Source organism: Benincasa hispida, unplaced genomic scaffold (assembly GCF_009727055.1).
Source record: "Benincasa hispida cultivar B227 unplaced genomic scaffold, ASM972705v1 Contig491, whole genome shotgun sequence".
NCBI lineage: Eukaryota > Viridiplantae > Streptophyta > Magnoliopsida > Cucurbitales > Cucurbitaceae > Benincasa > Benincasa hispida.
The window spans coordinates 329610-349154 of NW_024064879.1; the positions used below are offsets into that span (position 1 = coordinate 329610).

The 19545-nt window shown below is 37.2% G+C and overlaps 1 non-coding gene across 1 annotated transcript; it reads left to right on the top strand.

The window, feature by feature from the left end:
* The first annotated feature begins 2408 nt into the window (after window positions 1-2408).
* Window positions 2409-2490, top strand: TRNAL-UAG. The gene has a single exon. It is a non-coding gene; the product is annotated as a tRNA-Leu (tRNA).
* Window positions 2491-19545: the final 17055 nt, after the last annotated feature.

Below are 19545 nucleotides of genomic sequence, written 5' to 3' on the forward strand. Positions count from 1 at the left end.
TTTCACACCAATCTTTCACTGTCTATCACATCCTGTATTTCTGCCGGCATTCTTTACCTTTTTTCTCTTCCTTTTCTCCTTCTGCCGCCGTTTCTTAATGGAATGTTCACTTTATAGAAAAAATTGAAGAAAACGGAGGCATGAAAGCAGGAAGTTGAGATTGTTGGAACTAAACGACCATCATTGTGTTATGGATAAATTCACTGTCTTGAAAGTAAAATTGATGTAACCTTCCCAAGATTAATATAACTTCCGATCTTTGACGTACAAACTTATTGGAATGGATGAAAAATGCTCAGAGAAAACAGTAGATGAAGAAAGACAAATGTTCTATATCTTTTTTTAAAAAATTAATCACTTTTGAGGACAAATAATTGAAGAATTAAATAAAAATTGTTTAAGAACTGATTGAATAATTATTTTTTCACTAATTAATCTTGGAATTAATTTAAATAAACAGTAATAAAGCTATTAAAATGATTAAGGAGAAAGCTATAACAAATTAATCCTTTTCATTTTTCTTTTGCTACGTACCAAAAGCCCAAAGTCATTCTTAACAATCCCCTACGAATGACTGATGTTGCAAAGAAAACAAAACGATATTTTATAAAACATGTTTCTTGAACAAAAATAGGAGAACAAACTTAAACATCAATATCTTAATTATTTGAATTGGTGAATAGTGAAGTAGGGCAACAACTTTGTTAGAGAGAGTGAATTGCCTTTTAAACTTTCAATAACTATGGTTAAGACCCTCGCAATATGTTTTACTCCTTAAATTTTCTTGATTTCGCGATACATAACCTTCTATTTAAGGCTATGCACATAAACCTTAGGTCACCGTGAAAGCTCTAGAAAGAGATCCTTAAATAATCATAGAAGGCAACCACACCTTCACATTTACGTTTATTACTTCATCAAATATATCGCAATAGACCACTCAAAAATTGAGCGATGAAGACTTCACATCTAGTCCATTCCATGACCAACTTCATCAAGTATGTTAAAGACAAACCATTAAAAAATTGAGTTATAAAGATTTTACAATTATCCATCGAATCCATGTTAGGACACCCAAAGAAAAGGCTAAAGAACTTTTAAGGGAAGTTAGTCTTTGGTTAGAGGATTCCCCAAGTTACTCTCAGACCTCACAAACTCCAAGGAGATCATTCTTCCTTTCAATACCTGTATCATGACTCCATATGTCTGAGCCGTATATGCCTCATTTTGCTATTATACACGCTATTCTTGACAGTTTCCTGTGGCCGCTTGTTAATCACAGTGTACTGTTAAAATTATCACATGATTATTTGTGAGCTTGCTTAATAAATTTGTCCAGTTGTGTCATATATATATCTTCCTTCAGGTCACCATTGAGAAATGACTTATATACAACCATTTGATATTTATGCAAATGTTATCAAGGCTTTATGGTAGCTATTTTTAAGTTTACCCACAATTCATTTGCTATAATTTTCTTCTTGAAAAATCATTTAAACCTAAACTGGTTTGTTTCTTTTAAGAAATTCTACTAAATCCTTGTTTTAATTCAAAATGTCTCTTTTATCAATGTCTATTAATAATAGCTTTCTATCACTGATAAATATTGATAGACTTCTAACAGCCTCTATCAAAGAAGATTAATATTCTTTGATTTTGTGTAAATAGTTTCCGTTATTTTTCTATTTTTTAAAATCTCATGTTTTCCAAATACATGAGGGTCCGTTGTTTGGTGGCCATTGAAAATAATTATTCAATAAAACAAACTTGTATTTCATGTTTTATGTTTCTTTTAAAATTTTTAAAAAAAAGTTAACAATTTTTTAACATAATTTTTTAATATATTTATAAATCATAAAAAGTTTGTAGCTAAACACAAATATTGTGTTATATGAACATGTTATATTTAAACTTTTGCATAATTATCATTTTCTAATATCATACAAATTATAATGCATTATAAAATACATATTTTAATTTAAAAGAAATGAAAATAATTGAATTTATTACATTTATTAATGTTTTTATCTTATCAATATCATTGTGTATTTTAAATTTCAAATTCAAAATGAAGATATACCTTAAACATAAAAATATTATTTTTAGAATTTGCACTATTTGACCATAAAATTTAAAAGTAGTTTAGAAAAACAAAATCCATATTTTTTTTTACTAAATGTGTATTCTTGTATAAATAAGAATATACAACTCGTCAAGATGAGAACATAACTCAATTAACCTAAAGTTTGAACTATTAATCTCGAAGTAAAAAATCTGATTCTCCTATTACAATATTGTTGAATAAAAAGAATTCTAATGTAATTAGTAAGAGAAGTACGAATAATATTTTTATATCTTCCAAATGTATCATACACCTATTTTACAACAAAGTCAATTGTTCTCAACAAGACAGTTTGGCCGAGTGGTCTAAGGCGCCAGATTTAGGCTCTGGTCTGAAAGGGCGTGGGTTCAAATCCCACAGCTGTGTCAACTCTCTCTAATTATATGGATTTCTTTTTCTCGTTAGTAATTATTTATGGAAAAAAAGAACAAAATTTAGCCAGACTGTATGTGAGTTAATTTTCTATTAGCTTTGTAATTAATGTCAGTTCACATATAAATCCCACTAATATTTTCATGCTATTGCTATCTAACAACATTGTTTCTTTTCCCTAATTGTTTAGGTTTCTACTTTTGGTCTTTATATTTTTGGCTTTTGTTTATTTTGATTCCTATATCTTTAAATTTTGATCTATATTATACTTTCAAAATGTTCATTTTGGTTATTGTACTTACAACTCTAATTCATTTTAGTTATTGTACTACAAAAACGGATCCTTTGGTCCGTAAAAATGATATAAAAAGGGAAATGAATGGACTACAATAGTCTCTTCTTAAAAGTACAAAACCAAATGATTCAAAGTTAAAAGTACAAGGACCAAAATGAATGTATTAAAAGTATGAAGACCAAAATGAATCAACACCAAAAAATATAGGGACCAAAATTATATTTAAACCTTGTTTTTATCTGTACAATTTCCATTATCTATTTCTTCCAGGATCTAATGACAATACTAGAGGGGGTGAATAGAGTTATTTACCAGTTTTAATTTAAAAATTCTAAATGTGACGTCTAGACATGAGTTTTAATTTAAGAAAATTAAATAACATCAAGCAACCAATTCAAGTTAGTAACATATATCACAATCATACAAATCAACAAAATAACCCTAACACGCAATCTAAAAATTAAAAGATAAACAAAGTGCAGAAGTAAAGAGTTTAAGGAAAAGAAGGAACCGAATTTATAATGGTTCGAGCAATGTGACTGCGTCCACTCTCCAAGATTCCTTGGTTATTTTATTCTCTACCTACACGGCCTTTTTTTTTTTTTTTTTTTTTTAACCTAGGCTAAAGAGAAACCCCCAATGAAATAATCCTAACATGCAATCTAAAATTCAAGTTTAGTTGTCACATTTGTCGTTTAGAATTTTAAAACTAAAATCAGTAGACAACCCTATCCCCCTCCTCCCTCCTTTAGTGTTGCCATTAGATTCTACAAGAAATAGATAATGGAAATTGTACGATTAAAAACAAGGTTGAAATACTATTTTGGTCTTTATACTTTTGATGTTGATTCAACAAAATACTCCTAATGTAATGACTCGACTTTCTAGAATAAAAAATTAGACTGTTATTACATGCATGCATAAATATCAAAACACCATTTTCACAAAATTTGACTAGATTCAAAAGATTAAAACAAAATTTAATTATCCAATCTATAAAAAGAACATTAAATCTCTATTTGGGGTGCCCCCAGTTTTAATGAAAAATAAGTTAAAAAACTGAATGAAAAATTCAAAGAATTTAAAGGTTTAATCATACAGCTAAAACTTGGAAACATATTGTTGAACGAGAAATTTCGACGAATCACAAATTGCCACATCATCAATGAAAGCCCGAGCCTAATTGAAAAATTATAGGTTGAATCGGGCCGAGTAATTAAAATCACTCTGGCCCAACCCAATTCAAGACTAGGGCGAAATTTTGAGTCAAATTAAAGATTAAGCTCAAGCCCCATGCTTCGGTCCAACAACAAATAGGCCCAAGCCTAATTTGGGCCCAATAAAGCGATTGGGTCCAAGCCCATGTAAGGCCCATGAGAAACCTCTATAAGAGGCCTTACCTCTTCATTTGAGGAGAGGTTGGAAGAATTGAAGGCAAAAGCTCTCTGAAAATCTGAAGTCTGAAGCTCCAAGGATCTAAAGAACATAACTCCTCCAAAGCTTTGAAGATCAGAAGTCATTAAAGTTATGAAGATTAAAAGACATATCAAAGCTCTGAAGATCAGAAGACACTAAAGCTTTGAAGATCAGAAGACATATCAAAGCTTTGAAGATCAGAAGATACTAAAGCTCTGAAGGTCATAAGATATATTAAAGCTCTGAAGATTTAAGCTCCCAAGATACAAGACTCGGGCTCTCAAGTGCTGAAGACCGAAGCTTCTCAAGCTTCAAAGACTGAAGTTCTCAAATTCTGAAGAACTGAAGATCTGAACTATTTGAAGTTTTGAATATTAGAAGATTTCAACAAACCGACTGTATCTTCATAACCTACAAGTTAAAGATTCAATGTCCTCAAACCCAAGGGTTAAGCCCAAGCCCACCTGTGAACTCTATAAATAGAGAAGCTCTCCTCATTTGGGAAGGTCAGGAATTCTACATTCCAGAGAGCCTAGAGAGAATTCTCCCAACAACCAGATGACTCCTTGACTCCTAAAGCTGACCACACCTGAAGACTAAAGTCCTTCGGAGATACAAGCATTCTTCCAAGAATTCAACTCCAAGATCGTCACGTGCTCCGCTTCCTCAAATCAAGCGTACGCATTCGACTGAGAGAGAATCAAAGGATCAAGTACTAGAGATCGTACCACATCGCATCAAATCAACATCAACATCAACACCAACTCAAGTTCAACTCCACAAAACAAGTTTCTTCGGAAGCCTCGTGCGAACACTAATCCTCCAAGAAGATCATCAAGCCCAAAGGCCGATCGTCCAAGAAGATCAACAAGCCCAAAGGCCAATTTTCCAAGAAGATCATCAAGCCCAAAGGCCGATCATCCAAGAAGATCAACAAACCTAAAGGTCGATCGTTCAAGAAGATCATCAAGCCCAAAGGCCAATCGTCCGAGAAGATCAACAAGCCCAAAAGTCGATCATCCAAGAAGATCAACAAGCCCAAAGGCCGATTATTCAAGAAGATTAACCACCTTAAAGACTATAGTTTATTTTAAAAGCATCAAAACATTATGTATTAGAGATTGCTCACTTTCCACAAAATTAATACAAATACAAAGTTCAAATTCCACAAAATAAATTTCTCTTGAAATCTCGTGTGAATAAATTGGCATGCCTAGTGGGATCTTACTACCTCTCATCTTTCTCAACATTCAAGTAAACTAATGGCACCAAAAAAAGTTTTATCAAAAGCAACTGCTGCAAGCAATATGTACACAGGACTTGTCACCTACAACCATGCAAAGGAGAGCATGCAGGAGCAAGAACAAGGTTTTGTCTTCGCAGAGAAAATTTGGGAACAGATGATAAAGTCTTCTAAATGCGAGATCATCATAAGAGAAAATCCCTTGTTTGACAACTCTGCCCAATCAAAGGAAGAATCATACCTTGACGTAATGTCTGTCATGGTGGCTGATGTAAGGACTGAGTCAGCCATGGAAGAGATGGAAAGGAAGATAAATCTTCTAATGAAGGTTGTAGAGGAGCGAGATTAAGAAATCGTTGCTCTAAGAGATCACATACAGGCTCAGAATACTACTGAGTCGAGTCAATCTCTAGCTACAAAAGTCAATGACAAAGGAAGTTTTGTCTTGCAAGAAGACCAGCCGCAACAATCTACCTATGTCACCGCTCTGTCAGTTCAACAGCTGCAGGATATGATTACAAACCTCATAAGGGCTCAGTATGGAGGACCATCACAATCTTTCTTTATGTACTCCAAGNATATGATTACAAACCTCATAAGGGCTCAGTATGGAGGACCATCACAATCTTTCTTTATGTACTCCAAGCTGTACACCAAGAGAATCAACAATATGAGAATGCCAGCGGGGTATCAACCTCCAAAGTTCCAGCAGTTTGATGGAAGGAGAATCTGAAACAACATGTTACTCACTTCATTGAAACCTACGAAAATGCAGGAACTAGAGGAAACCAGTTAGTCAAGCAATTCGTCCTACGTTGAAAGGAAATGCTTTTGATTGGTATACTGATCTGGAGTCAGAAGCGATTGACAGCTAGGAATAGTTAAAAAGAGAGTTCCTCAACCGCTTCTATAGCACAAGGCTTACTGTTAGCATGATGGATCTGACGAACATAAAACAACAGAAGGGAGAGTCTGTCATTGATTACATCAACCGATGGAGAGCTCTGAGTCTGGATTGCAAAGATAGAATCATTGAATTATCTACAGTGGAGATGTGCACCCTAGGCATGCACTGGTAACTTCTCTACATTCTGCAAAGTATAAAGCCTCGTACAATTGAGGAGTTGGCAACATAAGCTCATAATATGGAGCTGGGCATCGCCAACTGGGGAACTAAAGATTTGCTAGTCCCCAAAAAAAGAAAGGATAAGAAAGAAATTAAGGGAACTGAAAAGATCATAAGTAGTGCCATAAGAGAATCTATGGTTGTTTAGATGACCCCGCTGAAATTTTCCTCCAAAGAAAAAGAAACAAAGTTTGAAAAAAAGCACGATGGCGGCCAGAAGCATCGCCAAACTCCGAAAGAAAGACAAAAGAAGGTTTATCCATTTCTTGACTCTGATATTGTCGACATGTTGGAGCAATTATTAGAGAAACAACTTATTCAGCTACCGGAATGCAAACGACCGAAACAAGTAAGAAAAGTAGATGATCCTAACTACTGTAAGTATCATCGAGTTGTTAGTCACCCAGTTGAAAAGTGCTTCGTGCTGAAGGAGCTAATTCTAAAGTTGGCTCGTGAACAGAAGATTGAGCTGGAGCTTGATGAAATAGCTTAAACAAATCACGTAGTAGCAGCGATGACTTCAAGTGTCCTAACACCGTCTGCGTCTCATGATAAAAAAGAAAGCTTCATCCAATTTGGGACTCAGCCTATAATCATTTGGCTCCAACAAGAGATTCTAACAACAGATTTTCGAAGAAAAGATGATCTTATTGAAGATGACAATGAAGGGTGGATAATTGTGACTTGTCGAAAAAAAAGACAGCCAAATTCCACCTAAAAAGAGTCACGCTCCTATCAAAGGTATAGAAGAAAAAACAAGGCTCTTGAAAGGGAAAAAGGAGCATGGAAGCCTAAGCCTACTAAGGAAAAAGACAAAGACTTTCCTCAACTTCGACGGCCGGTGACTATGGCAGAATTTCTCCCAATTCTCAATAATCATTTAGAGGAAGTATCAGAAGTTATTGGATGTTATGCTGTCAGTATAGCAGAAGTTGACAACAACCATATAACTATTAAAGAAGTCAATGATTCAAAAGAAACCGAGCAAAGAGTTTCTATCTTTGATCATATCAAGTCTTCAACTACTCGATCTCCAGTCTTCCAAAGATTGAATATGGCCACAATAGAAGAAGGAAACCAATGTCCGATGTCTACTGCAACTCGAACTTCAGCTTTCAAGAGGCTGAGTATCTTCACATCAAAGAAAGATTGACCTTTAACATCTTCTTTTGATCATCTTAAGATAACAAGCGATCAATATAAAGGAAGGATAAAAATTTTGAAGGCAACATCATTTCATGAAGAAAACAACGACAAAAATATTCACAGCCATGTTTCTTCATGAATGAAGAGGAAATTGTCTGTTGATATAAATACAAAAGGTTCCTTGATAGTGAAACCAAGACTCATCATATTGATGCATCCTACAAATAAAGAGGATGATCAAAGCCATGATGAAAAAAGAGCTTCTGAAATTTAAATGTAGAAGCTCCTCGTCGCAAGAGCCTAAACTGCATGTTGCTCCTGACCCGCATGAGCTTAAAAGGTGAACGACCCAAAAAAAATCTCTTCATTGAACTACGTTATGACTTGATCCCTATCATTGTAAAGGTACGTAGGCAGCTTGAAAGAAACTTCAAGTTCAGTCCAGCAAACAAAAAAACATTTGAACTACGTAATGACTTGATTCCTTTTTTCAAAGGTATGTAGGCAACTGATGCGTTGGCTTATCATGCGATGATGTGTGGATGCGATGATCATACAAGTTTTCCTAACAAAGCCCAAGTATAAGCCTTCTTAGGTTCCTGGTAAGTCCAGGGTCGAACACAAGGACTGCTAAATAGATATGCGACGGACTCTCTGATTCTATTGCGGTGGTGGTAAGGAAGTAGATGGTGTTTTGATTTAGACTTTCCTATGCGATGGACTTGAACGCGGAGTGATGAAAGCGTATTGTTATAACAAGTATGCGATGAAGAGGCCGAGAAGAGAGTTAGCTAACATTTCTCAAGATTGTGTACAAGTCATGCAATCATTGTAAGACTCTAACACTAAATCTAAAGTGAGAGGTCAAATAGAGAAGAAAAATCCTAAGTAAGGATATTGGAGCAAAGAATGGAAAGAATTAATACTAAATTATCAAAAAAGGTGACCAAAAGACCAAATGCATATGGAAGGCTTAAATACGTTGAACGCAAGAGTGCTTGGAGGATGGAAGCAAGAAGACTTGAAAAATGGCCAAGGGCTTGCATACAACAAACACAAGGGCATGCGTTGGAGGAATGCGTCGAGTGAGCTAGGCGCGCAGGCCATACGTCGAGGCCAAGCGTACAGGTCATGCGTCGAGGCCAAGCGCACAGGCCATGTGTCGAGGCCAAGCGCATAGCCCATACGTCGAGCATGTATGCCGAGCGCCCTGCCTATGCGTCGAGCGGGTAAGCCGGACACCCATCCTATGCGTCGAGCGCTGCCAAGTCTGCAGAGCCAGCCATGCGTCGATGCCTTATGCCAAGTGCACGCCCATGAAGGCGAGACACGCCTATGCTGCCATGCGCCTATACGGCCAAGCGTGCAAGTGCCTAAGCAGCATACCCATGCGTTGATGGTCAGCGTCGTGCGTCCATGCCAAGTAGGCCGAGCAAGCATACCTAGCAAGCCATGCGTCGAGGGTGAGTGGCCACCCTATGCATTGGTGATGGCCGACTCATGCGATGGCTAAGTGGAATTTCAATGGAGGTAAGTTGATGCGTTAAGGACAAAGAGTAAGGCTAATTGATGGAAAGGAACTCCAAGGAGAGATGCCAATAGCTATACGATCATAAGTCTTAACAATTTAAATAGAGGAATATGTTTAAGTATTTAAGTGATTTAGGTGGCAAAAGAAGGATCACACAAAGTTCTAGCAGGAGGTGGACAAAGGAGATTTCATGCAATGAAGGTCTTATCACCCTAAGCAGGAGGTGGGTGAAGGAGATTTCATGCAAAAAAAGAAATTTTGGCTGGCAAGTTGAGATGAGAACAACTCAAGGCTAGGCTGGAGTAGGCTAAGTGTTGGCAGCTCCAAAGTGAGACAAATGGGAGTTGAGTTGTCATAAGGGGGTGAGTTTGGAATGGCTATAAATAGAGGGGTTGGGTGAGAGGGATTTATTCATACCATTACCAAAATCTTGTGTTGAGAGCATATTTAGAGTGTTACGTTTGAGTTATTAGGCTGCCAAGTTAATTGGAGTGCGAAGGAACAAAGGTTGCATTGGTGAGGCATTGAGCCAGCCCGGACGCACAGCCAGCCCATGCATCCGGCACCCCGCGCATGCCTTGTAGCGTTGTGTCCGTCCAAGAGCACGCCTCGCTCGACGCATCGCGTGTGCTAGCCCACCCAGCAACCCCACCGTGCGACGCATCATGCCCAGCGTAGCAGCCCCATCGTGCAACGCACGCTCAACACGTCAGCCCCTATACGGCACAACACGCCCACCCTGCACACAGCCAGATGCCCAACTGCCTACCACAGTCCAAATAACCTCTAAAGAGCCTAATTTTAGAATTTTGGCTAAATTGGAGTAGGGTAAGTTGGTACTTTGATTAAATAATGATATTTTGGCTATTTTGACATTATTTATTGATATAACAAGTATTAATTGAGAAATTTTCATTAATATGGAGGAATTCTCAGGAAGGTATTCTCAAGGTGATTTTAGTGGAAAAACTTGCTTACGGTGAGTGGTTATTTAGTTTTATACATTGATATGTGAATATATGCATATGTAAGTGCAAAATGCATGCTGATGATGTTACGCTGCTTATCATGATATTGTCTGTGAAATTTCTATGGAAACTAAGATTATACCCAAACTACATAAGTTAGCATGCTTAAAAAAGGTACTTGGCAGGAAAATATAGTCGGCCTCGGTCGACGGGAAATAATAGTCGGTGACGACCGACGAAAAATATAGTCAAGTTACCTAAGCATGACTAGCGGGAAAAGAATTGTTGATGTGCACATTGGCAGGAAAAGTGGGTTATAGGAAAGTTTCCATAAAAAGTTGTTATGATTGATAGCATGTACATGATATGAACATGCCAAGTATAGCATGGAACTGGAGGATGATGATTAAATGAATATACACATGATCATGCATAAATTATACTAAAATTGTGATTATGTGATTGACTTCCCAAAAATATGTTTTGCAAATTGATTATTATTTTAAAAGCACAATTCACTGAGCTTAGAAGCTCACACTCTTCCAAATGTTTTCTTATATTCTCACCCCCCCCCTAGAGGTAGCAAAGCAGAGCGTTCATGAAGGAGTCTACAAACCACTAAAAAACCAGAACTTGATAAATTCTTAGGGCACGGCTCGGATCATGTGATAAAGGAACATAGGAAATTTAACTATATGTATGCAACTTAGATAAATTATGGTAAACATGTTAAAGTCTTTAATAGATAGGGGGGAAATGTTAAATTAAAATGTTATTTTGAAATACTACTGGTGTACCCTCATGCTCCCTTCCAAGTCTTGGGGGTAAGGCTAGGGAGGGGGTGTGACAGCTTGGTATCAGAGCAAAGGTTTACATAAAACATGGGAAAAGTTGAGTCTAGCATAAGTATAAATAGAATCTAGGAAAAATAAAGGAAAAAGGGGTAGGTTAAAGCCAAAACGGTATCAGGAAAAGACTTACCTAAGGTATGGAAGCCATATAATATTAGAAACTAGGCCAGGTCAGAACCTAAAAAGGAATAAATATAATGAAATATATTAGGAAAACCTAAAATAAAATCAGGAAAGGTTAGGAGAAAAAAAGTGAGAAATAATAAGTGGACATAGGAAATATGAGAAGGGGAGGTAATAATAAAGAAATTAGTAAGTAATAACCTGAATAATGTCCACTGTAGGAAATGAATCCGAGTAGACAAGACTGGTGGTGGAATGACTCCGGAACGCGAACTAGAGACCGCGGCGCTAACCTAGGGGAAAACCTTGAAAGATCTGAGAATAGTGTGAACAATAATACTAAACATCCTATTACCTTGAACAATGCAAACTTAGTGGGATCCCGAATTAATATGGTATGTCTGCAATGCGGTAAAATCATAGCGGTCTGTGTCTGAAAGGGACTGAAATCTGCTATGGGTGTGGCAAGGTGCCATATCCGCAAAAATTGTTATGTTTTTCAGAGAAAAACAAGAGAAATTCAGGAAAAATATTCAACGAGAACTGGCCGGAGGTTCGAGTTTAGGAAGTAACAATATATTGCCTGAATTGACGGTGGACCAAGAGTGGGTGCGTGTAGCAAAGAAGGATATTCCTCGACGTATCGTGATCGAATTCGAGGAATAGCCCACCTACGAATCTAACAACGCGGAATCCTATAAGTTATGTATTTTCTATAAGGAAATAGGACATGTTCAGGAAAGGTGTGTGTGGAGAAACGAGAGGATGCGTCTTAATTTTGAAAACTTACGACTACAGGAGAATGAGTAAACAAGAAACTATGTAGACTGAAGAAAACCACTAATGTAAATAGCAACAATGTTTATAAATAAAAGTATTATGTTGATAAATGTATGTCTAATTTATATGTGAATGGTTGTAGACAAAATGCTGAGAAGTGGAAAACGTAGAACTGGGCAACCCTCTGGAAACGAAAGTGAAAGTGCCTTAAGCCATCCAAGAGAAAAATCCAAGGAGGAAGAACAAACGGATAAATTCACCCAAAGACTTCAAGCAAGCTTAGAAAATGTACAACCTGATCCCGAAAAGAAATATGGGATAGAACGATTAAAGGCATTGGGAGCCACAAACTTTGAAGGAACAAAGGATCCTGCAGATGCAGAAGTATGGATGAATCAAATAGAAAGTTTTAAGGTGATGAGATGCCTTGAAAACAGATGGTAAGGCTTACAACCTTTTTACTACAAAAACAGGCGGAAGATTGGTGGAAGTTGCTAAAGAATAGGAGAGGTGATCAAGAAGAAATATGTTGAGAAGAATTTCGAAAAGCATTTTTCGAAGGATTCTATCCTTGATCATTCAGGGATATGAAACAAGATGAATTCCTACAACTCATGCAGGGAAACATGACTGTAGCGGAATATGAATTAAAGTATACGGAGCTATCCAAGTATGCTTTAAACATAGTGGTGGATGAAAAAGAACGCTGTTGGAGGTTTGAAACAGGATTAAGATAAGAGATTCGAACTCTTGTTACATAGTGGTGCATGCTGATGATGTTATGCTACTTACCATGATATTGTCTGTGAAATTTCTATGGAAACTGAGATTATACCCAGACTACATAGTTAGCATGCTCAAGAAAGGTACTTGGCGGGAAAAATAGTCGGCCTCGGTCGGCGAGAAATAATAGTCGATGACGACCAACGAAAAATATAATCAAGTTACCTAAGCATGACTAGCAGGAAAAGAATTGTCGATGTGCACATTGGCGGGAAAAGTGGGTTATAGGAAAGTTTCTATAAAAAGTTATTATGATTGATAGTATGTCCATGATATGAACATGCCAAGTATAGCATGGAACTGGAGGATGATGATTGAATGAATTTACACGTGATCATGCATAAATTATACTGAAATTGTGATTATGTGATTGACTTCCCAAAAATATGTTTTGCAAAGTGATTATTATTTTAAAAGCACCACTCACTGGGCTTAGTAGCTCACACTCTTCCAAACGTTTTCTTATATTCCACCTCCCTCCCCCCACTCGGGTGGCAAAGCAGAGCATTCAGGAAGGAGTCTACAAACCACCAAAACACCAGAACTTGGTAAATTCTCAGAGCACAGCTCGGATCATGTGATAAAGGAACATAGGAAATTGAACTATATGTATGAAACTTAGATAAATTATGGTAAACATGTTAAAGTCTTTAATAGATAAGGGGGGAAATGTTAAATTAAAATGTTATTTTGAAATACTACTGGTGTACCCTCATGTTCCCTTCGAAGTCTTGGGGCTAAGGCTAGGGGGGGTGTGACAATCATGCTATACACAAATATTAGTACTACATTTCTTAATGCATAATGCCACATTTTCTATTTCTAGAACACATGCGATGTGTATGGAAAGCAGCAGATAAAACTTATTTTAAGTCTCTACTCTTGCTTATGCGATCTAATCCGACTCTCTCAAGCCTAGATTCTATCTTTCGACTACTCTCTCAAGTACTTCCAAATGATGAATGACGCATACATAAGACAAGATGATCGCATAAAATGCATAGCTTAAGTCATGCTAGCTAAGTACTTCTCAACCCATTCACAAATTTAGTTACTCATGCATGGTGTGGAGAGATTGAACATAAATCGAAATGAAGTTTCCATTTTTGCAAATAAAGTGTTGAGTACAAAACAACAAATGGATTGAGAAATAACAAGCAGGTAAGTAATGTCTTGCTTTTCATGGCCTTTTACACTACTCTTTATCATTTCAACTCTGTTCCAGTTAGCGGACTCTTGCTCTCGCAGGGGTTGGACTTCTCTTTTTTGTATTGTTTTTCGGTAGTCTCTCGATCTTTCTGAAAAGAAATTTCTCTCGGCTTCGCCTCATCTCCTTGATCTTTCTCTCCGTCTGTCCCTCTCTCTCTAGTAGCATTGGGTATTTATAGATTTCAAGGTGAAGCAGCTCTTCTAACTAATTATTGCAAAGATGGGCAACGTTAATTTCCCTACTCTATTGCGCCGTCTGAAAGTCACCGAAAGTTCAATGTACTTGCAATAGTATGGTTTTTAACGGCTTGTCAACTGAATTTTGAAATTGACCGTTATCAACTTTACGTCCCATCATGATTTATTATGTTGTCGCCTTTATATGAGGTCTTTATGCGATCGCTTTTGAGAAACTTCTAACAATCGCAAATTCAAGCGTGCTGTTGCATTGTGCCCTTGGATTGCAATTTCATATGCCATCGCATTGTACCTGCACAGAATAGGCAAATTAACTGCTTTTATGCGATGAGCATTAGCGGTCGCAATTCCTTTTAGTTTGGTGCTTTTACAATCGCTTTCTTCCATTGTTTTACTAATTTGAGCTGTAATAACTTGTATTTCTACCTTTCTTAGGAACACATTGCACGGGGCTAACCCACGTGCTATCTGCGATAGGGTATATGATGTCGGCATCTAAACCGTTTGATGATTTCTTTTTTAACAACCTCTTTCATCTAAATAGTCTGCATTGAGGTTCTATCGAGCCTTTCTGGTTTTCCTCAAACCGAATTCGATGCATGCAATATGTTGGGCTAATACCTCTGATGTCTGCGAGCGTCCATCCGATTGCTCTAAATATATTTCTTTAAAATACCGAACATTGTAGTTTCTTTTTCTTTACGTAACGTAGAGGATATGATGACTGGTAAGATTTCATTCTGGCTAAGGAAAACGTAATTCAAGTGGGTTAGTAGAGTTTTTAGTTCCAGTGTAGGTGGTTGCTCTAGGGAGGTTTTTTATGCTCTTCTTTCTTCATCCAAATTCAACATTTCTTCATTGTTCACTATCTCTGTTATTGCATGGCAGGTTTCTAAGGATGTTGTCGCATCTCTCTTTCTTCATTTTCTTCCTCGGACTCCCAATCTTCAACGCAAGTGTGTTCATCGTCGGAATCTGATAAGCTTTCCTCTTCTGGGAACTTCATTGTCTTGATAATATTAAACCTAAGCTTCTTTCCATTGATGCTCATTGTGATTTCTCCCTTATGCACATCTATTTGAGCACGTCTCAAGAATGGTCGTCCCAATATGATTGAAACATCTTTATCCGCCTCATAATCTAGGATAATGAAGTTTGTAGGTAGAATGAATTTGTCTATTGTTACCAAGACATCCTTTAATTTTCCTTCAGGGTGTACCAGGGACCTTTTTGTAAGTTGGAGAGTCACCATTGTGGGTGTTAGCTGTCCTACATTCAATTGTTTGAAGATTAAAAGGGGCATTAAGTTTATGCTTGCCCCAAGATCGCATAATGCTTGACCAATGTAGATCCCTCCTATTGAGCAGGGTATTGTAAAATTGCCTGGGTCGCACATCTTTGGTGGGATTATAGTATTTTATTCTTGTGTTAATGCTACCGTGGCAAATTTTCCCGTGCTTCTCTTCGAAACAATGTCCTTAAAAAACATGGCATACACCGGCATCTGCTCTATCGCTTCTATAAATGGAATATTAATGTGTGGTTGTTTCAATATTTCCAGGAAACGATGATATTGACCTTTATCATTTGTTTCTTTTTCAATCTTTGAGGAAATAGAGGTAGCTGTACTTTCACTGTTCCATGGTCTAAAGGCTTAGAGGTGATCGCATCTTTAGGTTCCATAGTCTCGGACTCCTTTGACTCAGTTTGCGACAACGGTTTCTTTGATTCAATTGTAGGTTGCTCCTTTGAATCGGTCTTTCTAAGCTCCTTCCTGATTTCTACCGCCGCCTTTCCACTTCTTAGGGTAACTGCTTGGCTGTGTCCTTTCCCTGTATTCCCTGGATTGCGTGGAAGCTCAGTTGAGCTAGGCAATGTCCCTTGAGGTCTGTTCTTTAACTCTCCCGATATACACAAATATTAGTACTACATTTCTCAATGCATAATGCCACATTTCCTATTTCTAGGACGCATGCGATGTGTATGGAAAGCAGGAGATAGAACTTATTTTAAGTCTCTACTCTTGCTTATGCGATCTAATCCGACTCTCTCAAGCCTAGATTCTATCTTTAGACTACTCTCTCAAGTACTTCCAAATGATGAATGACGCATACATAAGACGAGATGATCGCATAAAATTCATAGCTTAAGTTATGCTAGCTAAGTACTTCTCAACCAATTCACAAATTTAATTACTCATGCATGGTGTGGAGAGACTGAACATAAATCGAAATGAAGTTTCCATTTTTGCAAATAAAGTGTTGAGTACAAAACAACAAATGGATTGAGAAATAACAAGCCAGGTAAGCAATGTCTTGCTTTCCGTGGCCTTTTACACTACTCTTTATCACTTCAACTCTGTTCCAATTTGTAGACTCTTGCTCCCGCAAGGGTTGGACTTCTCTCCTTTGTATTGTTTTCCGGCAGTTTCTCAATCTTTCTGAAAAGAAATTTCTCTCGGCTTCGCCTCATCTCCTTACTCTCTCTCTTCGTCTGTCCCTATCCCTCTGGTAGCATTGGATATTTATAGATTTCAAGGTGAAGCAGCTCTTCTTACTAATGATTGCAAAGATGGGCAGCATTAATATCTCTACTCTGTTGTGCCGTCTGAAAGTCACCGAAAGTTCAATGTACTTGCAACAGTATGGTTTTTAACAGCTTGTCAACTGAATTTTGAAATTGACCGTTATCAGCTTTACGTCCCATCATGATTTATTATGTTGTCGACTTTATGTGAGGTCTTTATGCGATCGCTTTTGAGAAACTTCTCACGATCGCAAATTCAAACGTGCTATCACATTGTGCCTTTGGATCGTAATTTCATATGCGCCATTGCATTGTACCTACATAGAATAGGAAAATTAACTGATTTTTTGTGATGAGCATTAGCGATCGCAATTCCTTTTAGTTTGGCGCTTTCAAACATAATATTGCCTATTTTACCATCGCTTTCTCCCATTGTTTTACTAATTTGAGCTGTAACAACTTGTATTTCTACCAGTTATCAGCAACTTAAAGAAATTTAAGTTTAGTCCATAAAAAAAGAGTACCACAATCACCCTATTATGGCGCTACACAACAAAATGAAAATGTTCATCCCTTTAAGGAGCTAACACAGTAAATTAAAAAGCACACACTTGGAATGGCGCTTCGGTTCCTCTTCGAAGTCAAGTTCGGAGGCTTCACCAATTCCTCTTTGAAGTCAAATTTGGATGTTTCGTTTCTCCCTCTTTGAAGTTGAAGTTTGGTGCGACTTCCCTGCTTCCCCTAAAAAAATATTATTCTTTGCAGCTTCGCTCATTCTCTAAAAGTTGTTGCAGTTCTGCCTTCTCTACAAAGATGGTAGTGCTACTATTCCTTCATCTCCATGTTCGAGGATCAGGTTGCTGCTTTGATGGTTTCACCATTGTTTCTCCATCTCTGAATTTGATGATCGCACTGCTGCTTCCCCATCTCTAAGTTCGAGGGTTTCACTATTGCTTCTACAACTCTAACTTTCATGGTTAAGTTGATGCCTCTCCATCTTAAAATTCAATGTTTGCACTGTTGCTTCTTCGTCTCCAATTTCAAGGGTTGGATTGCATGCCTCTCCATCTTCAAGTTCAGAGGCTTCGTCGATGTTTCTCCATCTTCAAGTTTAGAAGTTTCATCGGTTTCCCTCCATCTTCAAGTTTAGAGGCTTCTTCGATGCCCATCGTCAAGTTCAGAGGCTCCATCGATGCTTCTCCATATTCATGTTCAAAGGTTTCATCGATGGTCCATTTTCAAGCTCAAGTTTGGAGGCCTTACATTGCCATCTTCATGCTCAAAGTCACAAAGACAAGCCTACTATCAAAGAGTCATTGGTGCTTTGTCAAACTTAATTGCGAAGGATTCACCAACACATCAATCACAAGTGCAGAGGATTCATCGATGCTTCGTCAAACTCAAATGCAGAGGATTCACTGATATTTCAAACTTGAATGCGAAGGATTCGCCGATGCTTTGTCAAGCTCAAGTGCAGAGGATTGGCCAATGCTTTGTCAAGCTCAAATGTCTATGATTCATCGATGCTTCATCAAACTCAAATGCAGAGAATTTGCCGATGCTTTTTCAAACTCAAGCGTGATGGTCACGCCGATGCTTCTTGGTGTGCATGGCTCGACTCCATCTTCACAAGCCTGGGATGGCTTACCTCATCTTTACAACTCTAGCATGGCTCGCTTCGTCTTCACAAGTCTGGCATGTTGGAATATACCATCGTGCAACGAAGTGACTAGGATCTATAAGCACTCTAATTCATTAATTTTGGCAAAAATGAAAGCAAGCTATAGCAGAAATAAATGGGTTTCATGACATACCTTTGTAGAACTTCCTTAAAGCTTGAAACTAGTTGCTAATCTCCTCTGAATCTTGTTGTAGACCACCCCAAGATCTTTTCTACTATTCTCTTAGTGCTCTAGATTGAGTAGTGGGACTTAAAATAAGCCTGAATTAAGGGAATTTGGAGACAAACTCACTGCAGCAACCCAAATGAAGAACACCTTTCTCCTCACGAATTTTTTAGAAAAATTTGATCAGTTGCCTTGCCTCAAAACACTCCAATCTCTTCAATATATTGCAGACCATCATGCAAAGAGATTTGTTGCATAAGATGCAGCTGATGCATGGAGTTAATGAAGCTTGAAGAAATGGGTTGTTAGTGAGCTACTTGAAGAAGTGAATGGAAAAAACTAATTTTCCATTTTGTGTTTTTCCTTTCTTTTTCAATTTATCAAAATTGATTTCATATATCAATTTTATTTAATAAAATTGGAAATTATCATTGTAATTTTATAAAATTAATTTTCTTAATAAAAATATAAATAATTATTTAATAATTTAAATAATTCTAAATTAATTTAAATATCAAATATTAAATTAATTTACTAATTCCATCTTCAATAAATTAAATAATATTTAATATTATTTCTCCATTTTCATTTAATTCTAATTTGAACATTTTAAATTAACTTATCACGCTACTCTACGAGCTAATCCATTTACGAGCTAGTAGGGGACCTCTGGCAGACAAATAGCTCATGGGCTCCAAACGACTCGAAATTAATCGGCTAAACTCATTAGACCGATCTAACCCCCATTCGTTAACTAAGGGTGATTCACCAAAGCCCATAATTGAACTCCCTTTACTATAGATATATTTATGTGCACTCGATATAACCATGATTAGTAAGTTAACCCTCACAGGTTGTTCATAATAACGGCTTTGGTTGAATCTCTATTTATCCCACGAAATTACCTCTTGTTCTTTAACTTCCACTAATCCCACTAATATAACAATTGATTTTATGATCCAATCAATAAATCGAATCCTACTCGAGCCAATGAAGGGGTAAGGCCTCT